Raw genomic sequence first — 13274 nt, forward strand, 5'->3', positions numbered from 1 at the left:
AATGAGGACTCCCTTGTGTTTAAAACTCAAGGATCTCCCTCTGCAACCATGGAGAGGAAGCAGAAAAAGCTTCTCTCCAAGCAGAGTCAACCAGAGCCCCCACAGTCAAACTCTAAGTTTGGTGTTGGGAGGCCACAACCAAACTCTAAGTTTGGTGTTGAACTCCCATATCCAAACTCTAAGTTTAGTGTTGGAGAGTCTCAACAAAGCTCTGCACATCTGTGAGGCTCCATGAGAGCCCACTGTCAAGCTATTGACATTAAAGAAGCGCTTGTTGGGAGGCAACCCAATGTTTATCTAATTCTTATTTTTCATGTTTTCTTAGGTTCATGATCATGTGGAGTCACAAAATAAATAGAAAAATCGAAAACAGAATCAAAAACAGCAGAAGAAAAATCACACCCTGGAGGAGCATCTGTCTGGCGTTCAAACGCCAGAACAGAGCATAGTTCTGGTGCTGAACGCCCAGAACAAGCATGGTTCTGGCGTTCAACGCCAGAAATGGCAGCAAAGGGGCGTTGAACGCCCAAAATGGGCACCAACCTGGCGCTGAACGCCCGGAGTTGTGTGCAAAGGCATTTTGCATGCCTAAATTGGTGCAGGGATGTAAATGCCTTGACACCTCAGGATCTGTGGACCCCGCAGGATCCCCACTTTACCTCCTCATAATCCTAGTTTTTATTTCCACATCTTCTTCTTCATTTGCTCGAGGGCGAGCAACATTCTAAGTTTGGTGTGGTAAAACAATTATGTAAAGGATCTATAGCTCAGTGGTAGAACATTTGACTGCAAATCAAGAAATCCCTGAGATACCTCAGGGGATACATTTTCTTCCACACAATTATTGGAAGCAACTAAGGGTGGAACATCAAAAGCACTCCATCATCCTTCATGAAATCAGAGAAGATCTAAAAGCAATAAAGGAGGAGCAGCCAAGGCAAGGAAGAGACATAGAAGAGCTCAAGGACATCACTAAGGTGGACTCATTCCTTGTTCTTACTTTTTCTGTTTTTCGTTTTCTATGTTATGTGCTTATCTATGTTTGTGTCTTCATTACATGATCATTAATAGTTAGTAACTTTGCCTTAAAGCTATAAATGTCCTATGAATCCATCACCTCTCTTAAATGAAAAATGTTTTAATTCAAAGGAACAAGAAGTACAAGAATTTCGAATTTATCCTTGAACTTAGCTTAATTACATTGATGTGGTGACAATGCTTCTTGTTTTCTGAATGTATGATTGAACAGTGCATATGTCTTTTGAAGTTGTTGTTTAAGAATGTTAAATATGTTGGCTCTTGAAAGAATGATGACTAGGAGACATGTTATTTGATAATCTGAAAAATCATAAAAATGATTCTTGAAGCAAGAAAAAGCAGCAAAGAACAAAGCTTGCAGAAAAAAAAAATAGGCGAAAAAAAAATAATAAATAGAAAAAAAAATAGAAAGAAAAAGAAAAAGCAAGCAGAAAAAGCCAATAACCCTTAAAACCAAAAGGCAAGGGCAAATAAAAAGGATCCCAAGGCTTTGAGCATCAGTGGATAGGAGGGCCTAAAGGAATAAAATCCTGGTCTAAGCGGCTAAACCAAGCTGTCCCTAACCATGTGCTTGTGGCGTGTAGGTGTCAAGTGAAAACTTGAGACTGAGCGGTTAAAGTCAAGGTCCAAAGCAAAAACAAAGAGTGTGCTTAAGAACCCTGGACACCTCTAATTGGGGACTTTAGCAAAGCTGAGTCACAATCTGAAAAGGTTCACCCAATTATGTGTCTGTGGCATTTATGTATCCGGTGGTAATACTGGAAAACAAAGTGCTTAGGGCCACGGCCAAGACTCATAAAGAAGCTGTGTTCAAAAATCATCATACTGAACTAGGAGAGTCAATAACACTATTCAAAATCTGAAGTTCCTATAGATGCCAATCATTCTAAACTTCAATGGATAAAGTGAGATGGCAAAACTATTCAAGAGGCAAAAAGCTATAAGTCCCGCTCATATGATTGCAGCTATGTTTCATTGATAGTTTGGAATTTATAGTATATTCTATTCTTTTTATCCTATTTTGATTTTCAGTTGCTTGGGGACAAGCAACAATTTAAGTTTGGTGTTGTGATGAGCGGATAATTTATACGCTTTTTGACATTGTTTTTAGTATGTTTTTAGTAGGATCTAGTTACTTTTAGGGATGCTTTTAATAGATTTTGTGTTAAATTCACATTTCTGGACTTTACTATGAGTTTGTGTGTTTTTCTGTGATTTCAGGTATTTTCTGGCTGAAATTGAGGGACTTGAGCAGAAATCAGATTCAGAGGTTGAAAAAGGACTGCTGATGCTGTTGGATTCTGAACTCCCTGCACTCAAAGTGGATTTTCTGGAGCTACAGAACTCGAAATGGCGCGCTTCCAATTGCGTTGGAAAGTAGACATCCAGGGCTTTCCAGCAATATATAATAGTCCATACTTTGGCCAAGAATTGACGACGTAAACTGGCGTTCAACGCCAGCCTTCTGCCCAAATCTGGCGTCCAGCGCCAGAAAAGGATCCAAAACCAGAGTTGAACGCCCAAACTGGCACAGAAACTGGCGTTCAACTCCACAAATGGCCTCTGCACGTGCAACACTCAGGCTTGGCCCAAACACACACCAAGTGGGCCCCGGAAGTGGATTTATACATCAAATACTTACTCATGTAAACCCTAGTAGCTAGTTTATTATAAATAGGACCTCTTACTATTGTATTTAATCATCTTTGGACGCCTGGTTCTTAGATCAGAGGGGCTGGCCTCTCGGCCATGCCTGGACCTTTCACTTATGTATTTTCAACGGTAGAGTTTCTACACTCCATAGATTAAGGTGTGGAGCTCTGCTGTTCCTCAAAGATTAATGCAAAGTACTACTGTTTTCTATTCAATGCTTCTTATTTCTCTTCTAAGATATCCATTCGCACCCAAGAACGTGATGAAGGTGATGATTATGTGTGACGCTCATCATCCTTCTCCCTTATGAACGCGTGCCTGACAAACACTTCTGTTCAACATGAATTAAGCTAGAATGAGTATCTCTTAGATCTCCTAACCAGAATCTTCGTGGCGTAAGCTAGAATGATGGCGGCATTCAAGAGAATCCGGAAGGTCTAAACCTTGTCTGTGGTATTCCGAGTAGGATTCAATGATTGAATGACTGTGACGAGCTCCGAACTCGCGTTTGCAGGGCGTTAGTGACAAACGCAAAAGGATAGTAAATCCTATTCCAGCATGATCGAGAACCGACAGATGAATAGTCGTGCCGTGACAGGGTGCGTGAGCAGATTATTCACTGAGAGGATAAGATGAAGCCATTGACAAAGGTGATGCCTCCAGACGATTAGCCGTGCCGTGACAGGGCATTGGATCATTTTCCCGAGAGATGACCGAAAGTAGCCATTGACAGTGGTGATGTATCACATAAAGCCAGCCATAGAAAGGAGTAAGACTGATTGGATGAAGATAGCAGGAAAGCAGAGATTCAGAGGAACGAAAAGCATCTCCATTCGCTTATCTGAAATTCCTATCAATGAATTACATAAGTGTCTCTATCCCTATTCTATTATTTATAATTCGAAAACCACATAATTATTTTATATCCGCCTGACTGAGATTTGCAAGGTGACCATAGCTTGCTTCATACCAACAATCTCTGTGGGATCGACCCTTACTCACGTAAGGTTTATTACTTGGACGACCCAGTACACTTGCTGGTTAGCTGAACGGAGTTGTGTCCACGCATAGTAAAGAGCCATAATAATGATTCCATACAATAACAAAGAGTACTACATTAATGTCATCACAATTTCGTCCACCACCCACGTCAACCAAAAATCTTCTTAAGCTCTGCCAACTCTAATGGCCATACTCTACGCGGCACTATTAAATTTAATCCTAGATGTGGCACTAAGTTTGACATTTTCAGTTTTAAATCCTTATCTCCATTACAAACTATGGATAAACGCGGTGTTCCAATAATATACAATGCAATTAGAATTTGGTTACCCATTTCACAATTACCTCATATTAGAGATTCTCAACCTTGTCGCTATGACCGACTCGCATCCTGGTCCTTCCTATTGGGACAATATCTAAAGACATGCCCAGGCAATCCGCAGTGGTAGCATAATCCTAGCCCAGCCATGCATGACATTTTCGGATGGTATCTTTCGCATCTCAAGCTTCTCAAGTTCTCTTGGTGAGTCCCTACCTACTTTCCCTTACCATGTCCTTTGTGATAGTCACCCTTTCGGTAGTCGTTGTAGTCTTGTGAGTATTGCGGTGCATGACCACTCCTCTTAAAGTTTTGGCCCCTTGGTGCAAAATCTCTGTCTTGACCTCTTGGTGTAAGATCTCTGTCTTGGCTATTCTTATAGAACTCTCTACAATCATTCTTTTCCACATCAGCCTTCCGTAAGCACTCCTCTACAACTCTACTCTTATTCACCAACCTGGAGAAGATGTGGACCTCCATAGGCCCCACAACAGTCAGAATTTCACTCCGAAGTTCACCCTCGTACTTAATACACTTCTACTCCCCATAACTCTCGGGAGCACCTTGACAAACCATCGAGAACTGACATAACTCCTCAAACATACCAGTGTATTCCGCCACCGTCATGGAACCTTGCTTCAGCTGTAGAAGCTCCAACTCCTTCGGCACCCTAACTGAGTTCGGAAAATACTTCTTATAGAACTCCACTCGAAAGGCATCCCAACTAACTGTAACATCACCTTGTTGTAATAAACGACGAGCTCCTTGCCACCAGAACTAAGCTTCTCCTTGTAACTGGTAAGTCCTGAATTTCACCCACTGTTCTTCAGGCACCTACTGTGCTTGCAAAGCTCTCTCCATTGCCTGAAACCAATTGTCAGCCTTAGTAAGGTTCGTGGCTCCTCTGAAGGTCGGAGGATGCACCTTCACAAAAGTAGCAAGCGTCATCAGTCCGTTGTCCCCATTTCCGCCACTCCCATTGTTATCTTGATTCCCTAAGGCCACAGCCGTAGCATGTATAGCCACAGCCATGTTCTCTAGTGCAGCTATAAAGTTTGTGGGGTTGTTCACGTTTGTCTCGGGTTCCTCACTTCAATTCCTACCTCTCCCAAGACCGCAACCGTGTCCGCAAGTCGACATTTGGTTCCTGTTCACACAAAACAAGTGATATCAAGGTGATCAGTCTCAATATCGCAAGTCTAGTGCTTCAAAGTCCCAAATGCATGCCCATGGACATCCATGCCACATATATCGGTTAGATACCCTAATTTAGCATGTATAGACACTCAGAGTATGCCCTTGGTGCACGAAATTGTGATGTCCAGGCTCAAACAATCCCTGGTAATGGCTCCAAAGCTTGGTGCTTTGATCTTAATTCATAATTGTCACAACTTCGATACAACTAACCAGCAAGTGCACTGGGTCGTCCAAGTAATACCTTACGTGAGTAAGGGTCGAATCCCACGAAGATTGTTGGTATGAAGCAAGCTATGGTCACCTTGCAAATCTCAGTCAGGCGGATATAAACTAATCATGGAGTTTTCGAATAATAAATAATAAAATAGGGATAGAGATACTTATGTAAATCATTGGTAGGAATTTCAAATAAGCGAATGGAGATGCTTTTCGTTCCTCTGAACCTCTGCTTTCTTGCTATCTTCATCCAATCAGTCTTACTCCTTTCCATGGCTGGCTTTATGCAAGGGCATCACCGTTGTCAGTGGCTACATCCCCTCCTCTCAGTGAATCATATGCTCACGCACCCTGTCACGGCACGGCTATTCATCTGTCAGTTCCCGATCATGTTGGAATAGGATTCACCCTCCTTTTGCGTCTGTCACTAACGCCCAGCACTCGGGAGTTTGAAGCTCGTCACAGTCATTCAATCATTGAATCCTACTCAGAATACCACAGACAAGGTTTAGACCTTCCGGATTCTCTTGAATGCCGCCATCATTCTAGCTTACGCCACGAAGATTCTGGTTAGGAGATCTAAGAGATACTCATTCTAGCTTAATTCATGTAGAACAGAAGTGTTTGTCAGGCACGCGTTCATAGGGGAGAATGGTGATGAGCGTCACACATAATCATCACCTTCATCACGTTCTTGGGTGCGAATGGATATCTTAGAAGCGAAATAAGAAGAATTGAATAGAAAACAGTAGTACTTTGCATTAATCTTTGAGGAACAGCAGAGCTCCACACCTTAATCTATGGAGTGTAGAAACTCTACCGTTGAAAATACATAAGTGAAAGGTCCAGGCATGGCCGAGATGGCCAGCCCCCTATTGTCTAAGAACTATGCATTCCCAGATGATCCTAAGATCCTAAGGTGATCAAAAGATGTCTAATACAATAGTAAGAGGTCCTATTTATAATAAACTAGTCACTAGGGTTTACATGAGTAAGTAATTGATGCATAAATCCACTTCCGGGGCCCACTTGGTGTGTGTTTGGGCTGAGCTTAAGTGTAGCACTTGCAGAGGCCATTTGTGGAGTTGAACGCCAGTTTCTGTGCCAGTTTGGGCGTTCAACTCTGGTTTTGGATCCTTTTCTGGCGCTGGACGCCAGATTTGGGCAGAAGGCTGGTGTTGAACGCCAGTTTACGTCGTCTATTCTTGGCCAAAGTATGGACTATTATATATTGCTGGAAAGACCTGGATGTCTACTTTCCAACGCAATTGGAAGCGCGCCATTTCGAGTTCTGTAGCTCCAGAAAATCCACTTTGAGTGCAGGGAGGTCAGAATCCAACAGCATCAGCAGTCCTTTTTCAGCCTCTGAATCTGATTTCTGCTCAAGTCCCTCAATTTCAGCCAGAAAATACCTGAAATCATAGAAAAACACACAAACTCATAGTAAAGTCCAGAAATGTGAATTTAACATAAAAACTAATGAAAACATCCCTAAAAGTAACTAGATCCTACTAAAAACATACTAAAAACAATGCCAAAAAGCGTATAAATTATCCGCTCATCACAACACCAAACTTAAATTGTTGCTTGTCCCCAAGCAACTGAAAATCAAATAGGATAAAAAGAAGAGAATATACTATAAATTCCAAACTATCAATGAAACAGAGCTTCAATCATATGAGCGGGACTTATAGCTTTTTGCCTCTTGAATAGTTTTGGCATCTCACTTTATCCATTGAGGTTTAGAATGATTGGCATCTATAGGAACTTCAGATTTCGAATAGTGTTATTGACTCTCCTAGTTTAGTATGATGATTCTTGAACACAGCTTCTTTATGAGTCTTGGCCGTGGCCCTAAGCACTTTGTTTTCCAGTATTACCACCGGATACATAAATGCCACAGACACATAATTGGGTGAACCTTTTCAGATTGTGACTCAGCTTTGCTAAAGTCCCCAATTAGAGGTGTCCAGGGTTCTTAAGCACACTCTTTGTTTTTCTTTGGACCTTGACTTTAACCGCTCAGTCTCAAGTTTTCACTTGACACCTACACGCCACAAGCACATGGTTAGGGACAGCTTGGTTTAGCCGCTTAGACCAGGATTTTATTCCTTTAGGCCCTCCTATCCACTGATGCTCAAAGCCTTGGGATCCTTTTTATTTGCCCTTGCCTTTTGGTTTTAAGGGTTATTGGCTTTTTCTGCTTGCTTTTTCTTTTTCTTTCTATTTTTTTCTATTTTTCTTTCGCCCTTTTTTTTTCTGCAAGCTTTGTTCTTTGCTGCTTTTTCTTGCTTCAAGAATCATTTTTATGATTTTTCAGATTATCAAATAACATGTCTCCTAGTCATCATTCTTTCAAGAGCCAACATATTTAACATTCTTAAACAACAACTTCAAAAGACATATGCACTGTTCAAGCATACATTCAGAAAACAAGAAGCATTGTCACCACATCAATATAATTAAGCTAAGTTCAAGGATAAATTCGAAACTCATGTACTTCTTGTCCTTTTGAATTAAAACATTTTTCATTTAAGAGAGGTGATGGATTCATAGGATATTTATAACTTTAAGACATAGTTACTAACTACTAATGATCATGTAATGAAGACACAAACACAGATAAGCACATAACATAGAAAACGAAAAAAACAGAAGAAATAAGAACAAGGAATGAATCCACCTTAGTGATGGTGGCGTTTCCTTCTTGAGGAACCAATGATGTCCTTGAGCTCTTCTATGTCTCTTCCTTGTCTTTGTTGCTCCTCCTTCATTGCTTTCAGATCTTCTCTGATTTCATGAAGGATGATGGAGTGCTCTTGATGTTCCACCCTTAGTTGCTTCCAATAATTGTGTGGAAGAAGATGTATCCCCTGAGGTATCTCAGGGATCTCTTGATTTGCAGTCAAATGTTCTACCACTGAGCTATAGACCCTTGATGGAAGCTTTTGTCTTCTCTTTCCTCTTTCTAGAGGTTTCTCTGGCCTTAGGTGCCATCAATGGTTATGGAAAAAAACAAAAAAAGCTATGCTTTTACCACACCAAACTTAGAATGTTGCTCGCCCTCAAGCAAAAGAAGAAAGAATAGAAGAATAAGAAGAAGATATGGAGGAGATGGATGGGAGTGTGTATTCGGCCATATGGGTGGGATTGGGTGGGAGAGAGAGATGTTGAATTTTTGAAGGTAGTGGGTGTATGGATGTGAGTGGTAAATGGAAAACAAAGATGATCATGAATGGAAAGAGAGATGATGAGGTAGGTGGGGATCCTGTGGGGTCCACAGATCCTGAGGTGTCAAGGCATTTACATCCCTGCCCCAATTTAGGCATGTAAAATGCCCTTGCACACAACTCTGGGCGTTCAGCGCCAGGTTGGTGCCCATTTTGGGCGTTCAACGCCCCTTTGCTGCCATTTCTGGCGTTGAACGCCAGAACCATGCTTGTTCTGGGCGTTCAGCACCAGGATGCTCCCATTCTGGGCGTTCAGCGCCAGAACTATGCTCTGTTCTGGCGTTTGAACGCCAGACAGATGCTCCTCCAGGGTGTGATTTTTCTTCTGCTGTTTTTGATTCCGTTTTTGATTTTTTTGTTTATTTTGTGACTCCACATGATCATGAACCTAAGAAAACATGAAAAACAATAAAAATAAGAATTAGATAAACATTGGGTTGCCTCCCAACGAGCGCTTCTTTAATGTCAATAGCTTGACAGTGGGCTCTCATGGAGCCTCACAGATGTGCAGAGCTTTGTTGAGACTCTTCAACACCAAACTTAGAGTTTGGATATGGGAGTTTAACACCAAACTTAGAGTTTGGTTGTGGCCTCCCAACACCAAACTTAGAGTTTGACTGTGGGGGGTCTGGTTGACTCTGCTTTGAGAGAAGCTTTTCAAGCTTCCTCTCCATGGTTGCAGAGGGAGATCCTTGAGTTTTGAATACAAGGGAGTTCTCATTCCATTGAAGGACTATTTCACCTCTGTCAACATCAATCACAGCTCTTGCTGTGGCCAGGAAAGGTCTTCCTAGGATGATGGATTCATCCTCTTCCTTTCCAGTATCCAGGACTATGAAATCAGCAGGGATGTAAAGGCCTTCAACCTTTACTAACACGTCCTCTACTTGTCCATAAGCCTGTCTTCTTGAGCTGTCTGCCATCTCTAGTGAGATTTTAGCAGCTTGCACCCCATAGATTCCCAGTTTCTCTATTACAGAGAGGGGCATGAGGTTTATTCCTGAACCAAGGTCACACAGAGCCTTAAAGATCATGGTGCCTATGGTACAGGGTATTATGAACTTTCCAGGATCCTGTCTCTTCTGAGGCAATGTCAGTTGATCTAGATCACTTAGTTCATTGATGAACAAGGGAGGTTCAACTTCCCAAGCATCAATGCCAAACAATTTGGCGTTCAGCTTCACGATTGCACCAAGAAACTTGGCAGTTTGCTCTTCAGTGACATCCTCATTCTCTTCAGAAGAGGAATACTCATCAGAGCTCATGAAGGGCATAAGGAGGTTCAATGGAATCTCTATGGTCTCTAGATGAGTCTCAGATTCCTTTGGTTCCTCAGAGGGAAGCTCCTTATTGACCACTGGACGTCCCATGAGGTCTTCCTCCTTGGGATTCACGTCCTCTCCTCTCCTCACAGGTTCGGCCATGGCGCTTATGTCAATGGCCTTGCACTCTCCTTTTGGGTTCGCTTCTGTATTGCTTGGGAGAGTACTAGGAGGGATTTCAGTGATCCTTTTACTCAGCTGGCCCACTTGTGCTTCCAGATTTCTAATGGAAGACCTTGTTTCATTCATGAAACTTACAGTGGCCTTAGATAGATCAGAGACTCGATTTGCTAAATTAGAAGCATTTTGTTCAGAGTTCTCTGTCTGTTGCTGAGTTGATGATGGAAAAGGTTTGCTATTGCTAAACCTGTTTCTTCCACCATTATTAAAGCCTTGTTGGGGCTTTTGATCCTTCCATGAGAAATTTGGATGATTTCTCCATGTTGAGTTATAGGTGTTTCCATAAGGTTCACCTAAGTAGTTCACCTCTGCTATTGCAGGGTTCTCAGGATCATAGGCTTCTTCTTCAGAAGATGCCTCTTGAGTACTGTTGGATGCAGCTTGCATTCCATGCAGACTCTGAGAGATCATATTGACTTGTTGAGTCAATATTTTATTCTGAGCCAATATGGCATTCAGAGTATCAACTTCAAGAACTCCTTCTTCATAGGCGTCCCATTACTCACAGGATTCCTTTCAGAAGTGTACATGAACTGGTTATTAGCAACCATGTCAATGAGTTCTTGAGCTTCTGCAGGCGTTTTCTTTAGGTGAATGGATCCACCTGCAGAAGTGTCCAGTGACATTTTTGATAGCTCAGATAAACCATCATAGAATATATCCAGGATGGTCCATTCTGAAAGCATGTCAGAAGGACACTTTTTGGTCAACTGTTTGTATCTTTCCCAAGCTTCATAGAGGGATTCACCTTCTTTCTGTCTGAAGGTTTGAACATCAGCTCTAAGCTTGCTCAGCTTTTGAGGAGGAAAGTACTTGGCTAAGAAAGCCGTGACCAGCTTATCCCAAGAGTTCAGGCTGTCTTTGGGTTGAGAATCCAACCATAATCTAGCTCTGTCTCTTACAGCAAAAGGGAAAAGCATGAGCCTGTAGACTTCAGGATCTACTCCATTAGTCTTAACAGTATCACATATTTGCAAGAATTCAGTTAAGAACTGAAAAGGATCTTCAGATGGAAGTCCATGAAACTTGCAGTTCTGCTGCATCAGAGAAACTAATTGAGGTTTCAGCTCAAAGTTGTTTGCTCCAATGGCAGGAATGGAGATGCTTCTTCCATGTAAATTGGAATTAGGTGCAGTAAAGTCACCAAGCATCTTCCTTACATTATTATTATTTTCGGCTGCCATCTCCTCTGCCTGTTCAAAAATTTCTGAAAGGTTATCTCTGGATTGTTGTATTTTAGCTTCTCTTAATTTTCTCTTCAGAGTCCTTTCAGGTTCTGGATCTGCTTCCACAATAATGTTCTTGTCCTTGCTCCTGCTCATATGACAAAGAAGAAGGCACAGAAAAATAATAATAATAATGGAGATCCTTTATACCACAGTATAGGGATTCCTGTGTGAGTGGAAGAAGAGGGGGAGACAAAGAATGTAATATAATGGAAGAAACACAACTGTGAGGATTGGAAGAGAGGTGAGATGAGATGTTAGGATATGAATGAATAAATAGAATGAGATGGGGGAGGGATAATTTTCGAAAATTATTTTGAAAAAGAGTTAGTGATTTTCGAAAATGGTTTTTGAAAAATGTTAGAAATTTTTCGAAAATTTTTGAAATCAAAAATGAAAAATAAAAATAATTAGTTAATTAAAAAGAAATTTTTGAAAAAGAGGGAAGATATTTTCGAAAATGAGAGAGAGAGAGAGAGTTAGTTAGGTAGTTTTGAAAAAGTTAAGAAACAAACAAAAAGTTAGTTAGTTAGTTGAAACAAATTTGAAAAGATTAGAAGTTGGGAAGTTAGAGAAGATATTTTGAAATCAAATTTTGAAAAAGATAAGATAAGAAGATAATTTTTTTTTTTTTGAAAAGATATGATAGAAATTAGTTTTTGAAAAAGATTTGATTTTTAAAATCACAATTAATGACTTGATTCATAAGAAATCACAAGATATGATTCTAGAACTTAAAGTTTGAATCTTTCTTAACAAGCAAGTAACAAACTTCAAATTTTTGAATCAAAACATTAATTGATTATGTTATTTTCGAAAATTTGGTATAAAAAATAAGAAAAAGATTTTTGAAAAATATTTTTGGAATTTTCGAAAATAACTAAGAATTTTGAAAAAGATTTGATTTTTGAAAAAGATTTTGAAGAAGATAAGATTTTCAATTTGAAAATTTGATTTGACTCATAAGAAACAACTTGATTTTTAAAAATTTTTGAAAAAGTCAACTCAAATTTTCGAATTTGATGAGAGAAAAAGGGAAGGATATTTTTTTTTATTTTTGAAACTTTTATGAAAAACATGAAAATTATGCAATGCATGAAATTTTTAGATCAAAACATGTGATGCATGCAAGAATGCTATGAATGTCAAGATGAACACCAAGAACACTTTGAATGCCAAGATGAACATCATAGACACAATTTTGAAAACCTTTTAATGCAAAGAAAACATGCAAGACACCAAACTTAGAATTCTTTAATGCTTAGGCACTAAAAATTCAAAAATGCATATGATAAACATGAAAAGACACAAAACAAAAAATCATCAAGATCAAACAAGAAGACTTACCAAGAACAACTTGAAGATCATGAAGAACACTATGAATGCATGATATTTTCGAAAAATGCAGAATGCATATGCAAGTGACACCAAACTTATAATGTGACTCAAGACTCAAACAAGAAACAGAAAAATATTTTTGATTTTTATGATTTTCTAATTTTTTTGGATTTTTTTCGAAAATTATATGAAAAAGAAAAATAAGGATTCTAAAATTTTTAATATGAATTCCAGGAATCTTGCATTGTTAGTCTAAAGCTTCAGTCCAGGAATCAGACATGGCTCACTAGCCAGCCAAGCTTTCAAAGAAAGCTCTAGTCCAAAACACTAGACATGGCCAATGGCCAGCCAAGCTTCAGCATTTAACACCAGAGTATATTGATCTTGATAACAAATTGCTGTTCATCATTTATCAAGTATGTAACTTAGCTCTGATGGTTTGGAAGCCTCAGTCCAAAAGAATTTAGACATGGCTTTACAGCCAGCCAGGCTTCACATGCTTCATGAAACACTAGAATTCATTCTTAAAAATCTTGAATAAAATTTTTGAAAA

The 13274-nt window shown here is 39.9% G+C and overlaps 1 non-coding gene across 1 annotated transcript; it reads left to right on the forward strand.

Moving 5' to 3' along the window:
* The first annotated feature begins 10837 nt into the window (after positions 1 to 10837).
* LOC112767616 (small nucleolar RNA R71) lies at positions 10838 to 10945 on the forward strand. The gene has a single exon (XR_003185058.1). It is a non-coding gene; the product is annotated as a small nucleolar RNA R71 (small nucleolar RNA).
* Positions 10946 to 13274: the final 2329 nt, after the last annotated feature.

This window comes from Arachis hypogaea, chromosome 17 (genome assembly GCF_003086295.3).
Source record: "Arachis hypogaea cultivar Tifrunner chromosome 17, arahy.Tifrunner.gnm2.J5K5, whole genome shotgun sequence".
Classification (NCBI taxonomy): Eukaryota; Viridiplantae; Streptophyta; class Magnoliopsida; order Fabales; family Fabaceae; genus Arachis; species Arachis hypogaea.